Source organism: Nicotiana tomentosiformis, chromosome 2 (genome assembly GCF_000390325.3).
Source record: "Nicotiana tomentosiformis chromosome 2, ASM39032v3, whole genome shotgun sequence".
In the NCBI taxonomy this organism is placed as follows: Eukaryota; Viridiplantae; Streptophyta; class Magnoliopsida; order Solanales; family Solanaceae; genus Nicotiana; species Nicotiana tomentosiformis.
The window spans coordinates 54,557,693-54,569,107 of record NC_090813.1 but is presented as its reverse complement, the minus strand read 5'-3'; the positions used below and the strand labels follow the sequence as shown (position 1 = coordinate 54,569,107).

Genomic DNA, 11,415 nt, shown 5'->3' with positions numbered 1-11,415 from the left:
CCGTGCATAAAAAACTTATATTTGTACTATCAGATCAAAAAAAGATATTTATAGACAATCTTTCATAAAAGAAGTGAGATTTATAATACTATAAATAAAATAGAATACTTGCTAAAAATTGTTAAAAGTCACCTGAAAGTGAAATGTTAGTTAACCTTAACGAAAAAAATATTACCAAGTGTGTCTTAGCATACATTAGTGATGTAAAAAAAAAACTACTAGTATTTGCTAATGTGTTAAAAGGAAAAAGAAAATCGAAAAAAGGAAAACAAAAATAAAAAATGTCCAAAAGCAAAGAGAGGTTATTTTCAAAAAATGAAGGAATATAGATTATCAATCGTATTTATTTCTTTTTTTAGCAAGTGTATCTAGTAATAGTATGTATTGATGCAAAAAGTACTTATTGTTTATGTTTTTTTTAAAAAACTTTTTTTCCTATTTTCTTCTTCCTTTTTGCTGTCACTGTCATTCTTTCTTTTCCTTTTCGTTCTACCCTTTTGATTTTTTGTTGCCACTCATCATTTGAATGATCACTACGCTACATTACACTACACTACATTACATTACACTACACTACACTGCATTCACTGGAAAAGGGCAGAAAATAGTGAAAAATAATTATTATCAAAAGTTAAAATTTTATTCTTCTTCATAGTAGAATGATTCTACTTTTTTTATTACAGGTTAAGCTTCTCTCTTTATGCAGATGATTTTGTTATTAATGTTAGATTTAAGTTCTATTTCCAACGAAAAACTTAATTTTCCAAGCAGTGGATTACCTTGTCGAAAGATTCATATCTATTGTCAGGGGCGGGGCTAGAAGCCGACGCATGCGTTCGTACCAATCCAATAGCTTTAGTCCAAATTCTGTAATAGTATTAACAAATTCAGAATCAGTTATATATATATATATATATAAATTAAATTCAGAATCAGTTACTAAAACTTAATGTCATTGTCCTAAAATTTAGAACTCATAACGCTTAAATCCTGACTCCGCCTGTTTTTCTTGTGAGAGGTTATTACCTATTATAAGCATGTCAACACAAAAAAAAGACAGCTCGGTGCACTAAGCTCTCGTTATGTGCGAAGTTCGGGAAAGGATCGAACCAAAAAAATTTATTGTATGCAACTTACTTTACATTTCAGCAAAAGACTATTTTCATGGGTTAAACACAAAGACTTCCTACAAAATTGCGTGTGGTAGTGAGAAAAGAAGTAAAAGAAAGAATGAAAGAGAATATGATTTCTTGGATACCATAGTATTAATTTTTTCGTGGGGTGAAATTAGGGTCCCATCCTTATTTGCTCCCCAAAAGTTGCACACTCACTCATCTACTAATTCAATTCCCACTTATTAATAAGGGAAGGAATGGGTAGGGGCCTGGTTTTGTACTCTTCCTTGTATTCTAAATTGCTAAAATTAATTTTCTTAAGTATATTGATATGATTCTTTTTTGCTTCTATTTAGTGATAAGGTATTCATCATTAAATATTGCAATTTCTTGGTCTTTTCATGAAAAAGGCCAAAAGATCATGACATTTTGTTTGAGGATCCAAAAGTGTCGTGGCTCACTAATCCTTAAAAAGTAATTATTTTATTTCGCACTACCTTTTTTTGTACTAAATGTAACATATTATAACAAAAAAATACAAACTATTATAAAAATTAATTTATTAAACTGTTACTTCTTCATCTCAAGAATAAGAATCCAGTTTTGGTCCTACTAAATATTTGGATGATCTCAGATATGAATAAATTTGGTCATTTGAAAATTATATTCAAGAATTGAATTTAATTTTTTTGGATTGAGAAAATTAGATGATTTTAATTTCCTTTAATGCTAATTCTCCAAGAATAGTTTTTTTACTATAAGTATGATGGCAATGTAGAAATGCCAAAGCATTTAACAACAAAGATTGTAGTGATTGGTAAGTACTTCATCTCTTAATTTTTACGGGTTAGTATGTAATCTCCTTTGTTAGGGAACATTTTATTTTCTAATATGAAATATTTCGGTACAGAATCGAATTTAGCTAAACCTTAATACGAATATTCAACGCGGAGAATAAAAATGGTAAAACACTATTTTTTTTTTCACCCTCTTCTCCTTCTCTCTAGCACACATGTCCATGATATGATACATCCATTATACCCCTTTACGAAGCCTATTCCCAATTGCTGCTGGTAGACCTACCTTTTTTGAAAAAATATTTCAATTTCTAGAAGTTAATAATAAAATCTCTCTCCCTGTCAAGCAGCTGTCACTATCTTTTCATTATCTGCTCATCTTTTAATCACTTTCACTTCTTTATGTATCTTTCAATTATCAAATCATTATCACTCTACTCCTCCAAAATTAAAATAGTTGTATATAATGCCCCATAAAGTTTTCCAATTTTTTTATGGTTGATTCACCTTTCATCATGATCTCGCAATAGTTGCCCAAGAAAGATCAAAAGCAATGTTTCCACAAATTGAATTGTTTCCATTTATTATAAGCTATCTTTTGGTTTTATAGTCTAAGAATTTTAATTTTTAATTCCATAAAAGGGTCCATCAAATTGTGATATGGTGAGGTAATCCAACGACCATATTATTATATTTGATTTTCTTTCTTTCTTTATCTTTTGTCTGGCGAAAATTCAATGACGACTTTGATCAAAAGGTATAGAAGAAGTCTTTCCCCTAATAATCAATGAGTTATACAAAGAAAATAATATTGCCTTGACCACGCAACCTAGGGCGTGTTTTTTCTTAGATCTTTTTACCTGGGATTCAATTGTTATTAATTAGAAGATAATAAGTAAAATAAAATAAGTCTATTGGTGAAGTCTATAAGATATTTCTTTTCTATTCAATAATATTTATTTCATTGACGAAGGTTGGTTTGGGGTGGAAAATATCCGTTTATACTTAATCAGAAGTCTTGAATTTGGATCATGTAAATGAAGTTATTTTTACTGGACAACACTTTACTCTGAAATTGAAATTTTCTAGTGCAAATCCTAATCAATCGGACCAATTAATATTGCGCACTGGATGGAAAACCAAAGAAAAACTATTACTCCTTTATATCTTAGTGGAACGAGCAAAGTGAATTCTTGCTTGTTAAACTTGAGTTGCAATTGGTGAAGTCGAATTCCTAGCATCATTTGTTATAGAAATTAACTTTAACTATAGCTCTTTTCTAATTTAGTTATGCAACTTCTTCTTCTTCTACTACTTCTACTTCTACTTCATTCACTTCACTGGCCATCTGAAAAAATAAATAAAACAAGCTTTGTACTAATTGCTTGTGAATAGTCGTGAGATTGACACTTGATTTAACATTTTTATTTGTACAACCAATATGCTTGGCTGCTTTCTAGTGTCTCCTAGCTAATCATATTCGGTCCAGTTTGCATATCTCAACTAATTTCACAGATATCTGTTATCTCTCACCAATATAGGTATCGAGTAGCTTTGTCCAGAAATTACCTAATATTTTTACCTCTGTTAAAATTTCAATGCGAGACCTCACGATTTTCAACTCACTAATTAGCCAAAAATTTTGAGTTAGGGGAATTTCTCTAAGCATGGGAATGAGAAAAAATATTAGTGTCTACACTTTCAAAAGTTCTATGACTTCAATCTGGCCTTGCTGGACTATGCCTCGTGATTTTTCTTTATCTTATCATTCTTTTATTGCCATTCCCATATGTAAAACTGTCTTTACCTAAACTTATTAGTTATTACCTTCTCTGTCTATTTTCATTTTTTTTTTTGGTAAGCATTTTGGTTTAGAACATATATCATAAGTATACCACCATATTGAGAGCTTAGGAGATACAAAAACGAAACGATTTAGATGCTAGCAATACAGTAAATTAATAAGGTTTCGGTGATAATGTTCTGTGATGATCTTTTTAGTTACGATCAAAAGTAAGCATCGAGTCGCCATTAAGTCATAGTTTCAGGATCAGATTATATGTGTTGTTTTGAGTAGCGACCTCTATTAAATTTATTTTGTGGCGTATTTATTTACTGCTTGTGCCAAGCTTAGTTCCATAGAAGCTTTATTAGCATTTGTGGCGACTACCAAAACGGGGACCTTCGCAGAATATATTTTGTGGCACATTAATTTACTTTTTGTGGCGATCTTAGTCGCCACAAAAGTTAAAAATAGATTCTGTGGCGACTAAGCTCGTCACAAAAAGTAGTCGCTACTCAAAATAGTCACGAGAAACGGGGTATTATCACTTTTAGCCCGCGCCAGAAACTATTTACGTCTGGTAGCCGAAAAAGTATATAAAATTTATATAATTTTTGTATATAACATACATAATGTATATATATACAAAAAATATACAAAGTTTATATATTTTTTCGGTTATTATTTTTACATCGGCTATACAATGTCATTTTCTCGAGACTTGCTTCTATTGCAACTAGAGAGGTCGCCACAAAATATCGACAAAAATAAGTACTAGTTCGTGATTTTAATGATTTCTAAACAAGTCAAGATTCCTTCGAACCACTCATTTACATTTTAAATTGTTGTATATAAATAGTAAGTAGGAGAAAGTTCAATTTGCTACAGAAGACATCACATCAAATTAACTTTGAATCTAGTCATCATTAAATGAGTTTGAACTAATCAAACTTGAGATATAAAATAGTATTGTTAGTAAATGACATAAAACATTTTCAATATCTAAACATCAAAGGGGATCGTATAAATTGATTTGGAAAGAATATCCTTTTCTCATTTAAAATAGATTCACATACGAAATTTCTTATAATATTGTTCCTTTGTTACCCAATTTGCAAGTTATTGGTCTCTCTTTCAAGGTTTCGACGAGATTTCTCATGAAGCTTCAACGTCATTTTAGCCTTCTTGATATAACAAGTCAGCAACAGGACCGACTATTCTTATGACATAGGATAAAATTTATCATTTTGAAGAAAATAAAACAACTTCGTTTCAAAGCTGTTACAGAATGATCATCTTATAACATGTTTTTTTTCAAGACCTGCGTAGTTGTCAATTTCCTCATGATCTTTAAATTTCAAGATTGATTTCCTTAATTTGGGTGCTTGTGAATGTGTAGAAATTGCAAGTATTTAAATGATTCATCGTTTTGTTTGCCAGGTTAGCTATTTATATCGACTCTAAAGTGAAGGCACAAGACTATCTTATCAACTAGAGAGATCTTCTTGATGCAACGAAGCAAAAACATTGCTACTCTGGAATCTGACAAATTGGAACCAATTGCGCTGGATTATAAAAAAAAACAAGAAATGCAAAAGACTATTATCAGTAAAGGGGATGAATAGCAGTAAATGTAGCAGCAACTGCTGTTTACTCCTCTCTTTTCAGAAAACTAGCACAACTTACATCTCCTGTTATTAGATAATTTACACTGCAGACACATGAGTCATGAGGCAGTATATGTAGTAACTCCACAGAAACACTTCTAGGATGAAGAAACAGTGTAGCAGCAGCTATTGTTTAGCTCCTCGCTTACGAAAAACCAGCACAACTTACATCTCTTATAATTACATAACTTTACACTGTAAAAAACTGAAGATTTATGAGGCACCATCAGTTGTAGACTCCGCAGGAATACTTCTTAACAGGTGAACAAGATGAGCGAACTTTGAAAATGCATGCCAAGACTGTGTACCTTTCCTACTTAGTGAACTTCTTTCGATCATGTGGAGAAGAATAGTCGATATTTGGACCCTGGGGAATGATTCCATAAGGATTGCTGGTCGGATGGCTCCCATAGTAATGCTTTTTGATGTGTTCCATGTTGACGGTACTGCTCATGCCTGGTATTTGGAAAATGTCTTTGGTGTAATTGAACAAATGTGGAAATTCACGTAGTAGCTTCTTGTTGCACTTGAAGTGGACAGCATACACCTGCAATTATCCAAAACCACTTGGATCAACTCCCTGATCTGGAAGGAAAGGGATTGGACACAGCAAAATATCTGTCAAATGCTCATGCAATCATAAAGTTTGATATTCACCAACAAGCTTCTCAACCATATATCGAATATCTTGTTTTCTTTTTTCCAAAATTTGGAAAGGGGTCTGTTTTATTATTCTTTCTTTCGGTGGAAAAGTCATTGATCATACATCAAGATGAGTGAGATGAAAGTCGATAAAAGAAATTCAAGAAAGAGTAAAAAAATAAAAATTGAAGAGAAATTTACTCCATATAATATTGCTAGTCTTCTAATCTCACTTCACTTTCATCATTATTATGAGGTCTTTTATTGCAGTGTATACATTCTATCTTATAGTTACTTATCCTAAAACCTTACTCTCTGGGGTTTTTTTTCTCCTTAGTGAGTTAGTTCTAACTTCTAATTGACTCACATGCTAATATTATCAATTTAACACTATCATCAATAGCATATACCATGGAGCTTTATCCTATATATTATTGATGAGCTTATCCATAATTTGGGTGAACACATACTAGCTTGTAAACTTAGGGCTATGACAAACCTACAGTTATCTCCATATCAAAGATGGAATAATCTGACAGAACCTAATCTAAGGGTTTAAATGTTTTAGTCTAAAGATTAAACCTTTAATTGCAGCTCTCATTTTTTCTTAGTTTATGAGTCGCCCTTTGACTTAGCTAGGTCATTTAAGGTAGTAATTGAGTTATGCTTGGAAATCTTGGGTCCTCTCCCAGTGAATGCTACACGCAATTCCTAGGAAATGGGAGGTCCATTTTTTGACAAATGTGAAGGCCTATTTGTGAATCACCCTAGCAGGGTCGCAGTGTGAGAAGATCCACTGGTTTTAATGATATCAATGCATGAGCGGTTCAGACTGATTGGAGGGCAAGTACTGATGAGACCTGCTCATCATGGAGGGGTTGATTGCCACGCTAGTAAGGTTTTGATGTTGCAGTACATAGGAGGAATTTGAAGCTTTAGCATTCAAAATGAACCCAAGGTTAACTTTGGAATATAAACAAGTCTGGGAGTGTTTCATGAGTGTAAACTCAAAGGACTAATTCCCAATCTCTTAGGGTTTAAATCTTTTATTCTATGTTTTTTTGGTGGAAAGAAATGTCCCATTCGAAGATTAATACTTCAATTGCAGCTACCAATTCTTTTTCTTACTACGAGTCGCCCTGCTACTTAGCTAGGTGAGTCATGCTTGTAAATCTTGGGTACTTTCGCAGTAAATTGTAGAGACAAATCTTAGAAAATGGGAGGTCTATTTTAGACCTATAATACAAGGGCAAGACTATTGAAGGCCTATTTTTCAAACACCTTCCAAGAGTTCAGCACGACTACATGACAAACATAGGCCTAGGCTTTCATAGATAGGTAGCAGTAATGAGAAGATCAACTGGTTCTATTGATATCAATGGACTTCTATGCACAACGGCTCAGACTTTAGGGAGGGTAAGTATTGATGTGATATAGCACCTGAAGGGGAAGATTGCCGCATCAATAAATTTTGAAGTTGCTGTACAAAGAAGTATCCGAAGCTTTAGCATTCAAAACAAACTCAAGGTAAACTTTGTAATGAACCAATAACACTGAGGATAAGAGAGTACAAAAAGCAATCTCCTTTCTAAATATTCACTAGTTCCTTTTATTTTATTTTTTTCCTTTTAGTGATGTTTCTAAGACCAAATAATTCACTTTGGAAGGAACAGTGGTCCATAAGAAAACAGTCACTAACCTCGTCAAACCTAAACAGGGTGACAAACAAGCGAATATCTGCTTCAGTCACTTGATCTCCACATAAGTACCTCTGCTTGCTCAGTATCATCTCACATTTATCCAAAGTTTCGTACAGTTTTTGCACTGCCTGCAAGGACACAAAGATAATAACTTTTTCTCAGATAGAACTGATCGAGGACCTATTAATTTCAAGATGTTTAGCAAATGACTCCTTTGAGTTTTGTAGTCTACTTCAAAAGGTGGTAAAAGGTTACCTCATCGTAAGGCTCTTGCTTCGTTGCAAAACCACATCGATATACTCCGTTGTTTATTCCATCATATATCCACTCATTTATTTCATTGATTTAGGATTGCAAATGAGGAGGATAAAGGTCCAAAGCTGCATTCCCAGCTATGTCATTAAATTCACTATTAAGCATGCGTATTATTTCTGCACTCTCATTGTTCACAATTGTCTTCAGATTCTTATCCCAAAGAACCTATTAGAAAAACCAGACCATCAATCAACAAAAATATGAACAGATTAAGCAAATAAATGTTAATAAAAATTCTATTTATTGATAAAACATACCGGAACTGTGTACTTTCCAGAATAGTTTGTACTTGCAAGCTCATATAGCTCCCTTATGCTTTTCGCTCCATTAAGAGGATCAGGATCGGCTCCTGAATCCTCGGTGCTTGATGAAGCAAAAACCCATCCCATGTGCTCATCGCTATCCTTCGTCCTCTCCCACTTAGGTTTAACAGACTGCAAGCCAAAAACAATGGAATGAGACTGCTAGGAGTCCAAACTTGAGTCCAGGACATAAGTTCATTCAACTGCTTACTGTGAAACTAATGGCTTGGTCAAGTCCTTTGATGTTCAAGTAGGCAAGGCACCTTGATGCCCATGGGCAAGCATATGATATGTAGAGGTGGTACCTTCCAGATTCTGCTGGAAAACGGGAATTGGGGTCCCTTGAGATGATATTACGGAAGGTTGAAGCAGTTCTCTCAAAAGCACCAGTTGCTGACATTTCTTCCAGAGTGGAACGAGCCATTTGTACACTGTGCTGGAATTGACCAGTAATATCAGATATTAGTATAACCTTTCATCCTTTCGAACGAGAAGCATAATTGAGCATGATCCCGAATCTAAAGAAGATGTCATTTGTTCAACAAAGCACACGACACCTTAACTTATAATTTTAGAGAAGTTATAAATGATGCAGTCATTATATCCAATTCAATAACACTAACATATGATCCATGCCCCTGTTAGGACAGAAAATACCAAATACAATCACCGCTTTGTTATATTAATTAAACCACTGCTTATTGTATTTATCTTTTCTGTTTATTCTTCCAACAAATTGGGTAGGGTAACAAAATTCCTTCTCATTCTTGCTCAGAAACGATTCATAGGTCATATCAAGAACTTATAATCTGGAAAAACACTACCAATACCCTTTTCCTACCCTTTTCTCTTTGTGGACCCCTGCCCAATTTGCTGAAAAGTGAACCAAGAAATTCAACAAACTAAACCCTTTCAGACTCCATGACAAAATAAACCATCAGCTAAAACCCTGAATTAGAATCGCAATTTACACAAAAGAATAAAACACAAAAATCTTTTCTTTTTCATTTTTTGTGATCACATTCACCATGCAAACCCACCTGAGACTAGATAATCACAGAGTCCATAATTCCTTTAAGATCATGAATTAACCATCTTGTATAAAGGGTTTCATAATCATAAAACCCTCAACACATAAAAATGATATAAAACTCATCCACCCACTGTGCTGCTCCAAAAAGATTAAGAACTGAAATTAAGTTGATTACGTTGAAGCAGGGGCGGATTCACGCCACCCGCTAGTTTTGCTAAAATGATTACTATGCATATAATATCTCCGATTATATATGGATAGAGTGACACAGGCTAGGCCTCACATTTTTTTTTCTTTTTTCGGTTCTTTCCCTCCTTTTCTTTCTTTTATTGATTGCTAAGTCTCTTTTATTCATTTTTTTTACTTTCAATCTTTATTTTGTTTCTATCATTATACTTTACTTTATGAATAATTATTTTTTATAGGTAATTTAAATTTTTTTTTAATTATCATATAATTTTTTTATTTTTAATAAAACAATATTAATTTATATATTAGAATATAATTTGAGCAATATCTTCTATTGAGTTTTGAAAAAAAAAATTAAATGGCTTGATTGATAGTCGTTTTGAATAAAATATCATAGGTTGAATGTTGAAGGTTTTTCTTTGAAAATAATTGTCATATAACTCAACAATTAAGATGAAAAAATAAACAAAGAACAACACAAGTAAATTAATCTAGTCAAACAAAGAATATATAGTGTAGTTAAGCTACTCTTTAAGCAAATATATATATTGGAAGCGCTCTTTCATGAAATGTTATTTTTCTTTTGCATTTTTATTTAGAATATTTTTAAATTAAGCGTTTAAAATTCGAACTAAAATCGAACTTATTTGCTTGTGAATGAAAGACATATTCAAATTAACCAAAAACTAACTGAACCGATCCATTATTCCTAATCTGTCTTTGTAGCTACTGACATGTATACTGTATGCATAACATGGTAACACCGCAACCTTCGAATCCTGGATTATTTTTATTGCTATTATTGTTGATACTTTGAATCTTGAGAATGGCACCTATAGTCATCTTGTCTCTGTACATAGAGTAAGTGGGCAAAATTTCGGTTGTTTTTCTTCTTTTTCTTTTTGATGGGGGACATAATTCCTTTTTTTTTCTTTTTGGACACAGGATTGGAAATATTAATCTAATCATCTTTCGACCAATTTTGAAGAATTAGTAGACTTTGAATTGAAAATTTTTATTAGGAAATTTTAATATTCGAATGAATTAATTTTCTAGCAAACTCGATATTATAAACTAAATTTCTTAATTTATTGGCTTTGGTCAAATTCGATGGCAAATTGGAATTTAGTTGGTGATAATGATGGTTCGCAAATGTATGATGACAAACCGAGTATTGTGTTAAATTTCTTATCTTTATTATTTAAAAGGAAATAAAAATGTATTATGTTTAACGTTAGACCAAGATTAAGTTATGGCAAAATATATGGGGTACCCAACTGGTGCAGTTGCTTATTGATATTTGGCTTAAAGTGTGTATTATATATATATTGTCTCATATTTTACTCGTATTTTGTGGAACTGAGATGTGGAATGTAATGATTTATTCTAATGTGGGATGAAAGTACACGAGTTGAAGCAAAAAGAGAATAAAAGGAGAAAAGTGGACAGTGTAGTGCCTAGGCTAGCGTGGGGCGCTACCTGTGGCGCAAGTTCCAGATGTAACAAAATTCCCAGCGCCAGGGCTAGCGCCCCACGCTACCCTAGGGGCTGGGTGACGGGAAATTGTCCTACTTCACCCGGGACAAGGTTATTTCGACCCAAGACGCTCCCAACTTGTATAAAAGCAAGTCTAAACCTATTATGGAGGGGGAGACACCACTTTGAGAGAAAATACACAAGCACAAAATAGTCGGGAGCACGAAATTCATTGATTCTTCCATCCTTCATCTGGTATTCATTGCTTTTATGTTTAAAAATAATATTTTGATTATTGTCATGAACATGAGTGGCTAAGAACCCCATTATTCTGGGGTTATGGGTCGTTTTTGACTATTGTAATTTGATGGTTGATTGTGTCGCTTGATTCTATCA

General features: G+C 33.0%; 1 pseudogene; it reads right to left on the bottom strand.

The window, feature by feature from the left end:
- Positions 1–5,323: 5,323 nt before the first annotated feature.
- LOC104104841 (uncharacterized) lies at positions 5,324–9,625 on the bottom strand (annotated as a pseudogene).
- Between the last annotated feature and the right edge of the window lie 1,790 nt (positions 9,626–11,415).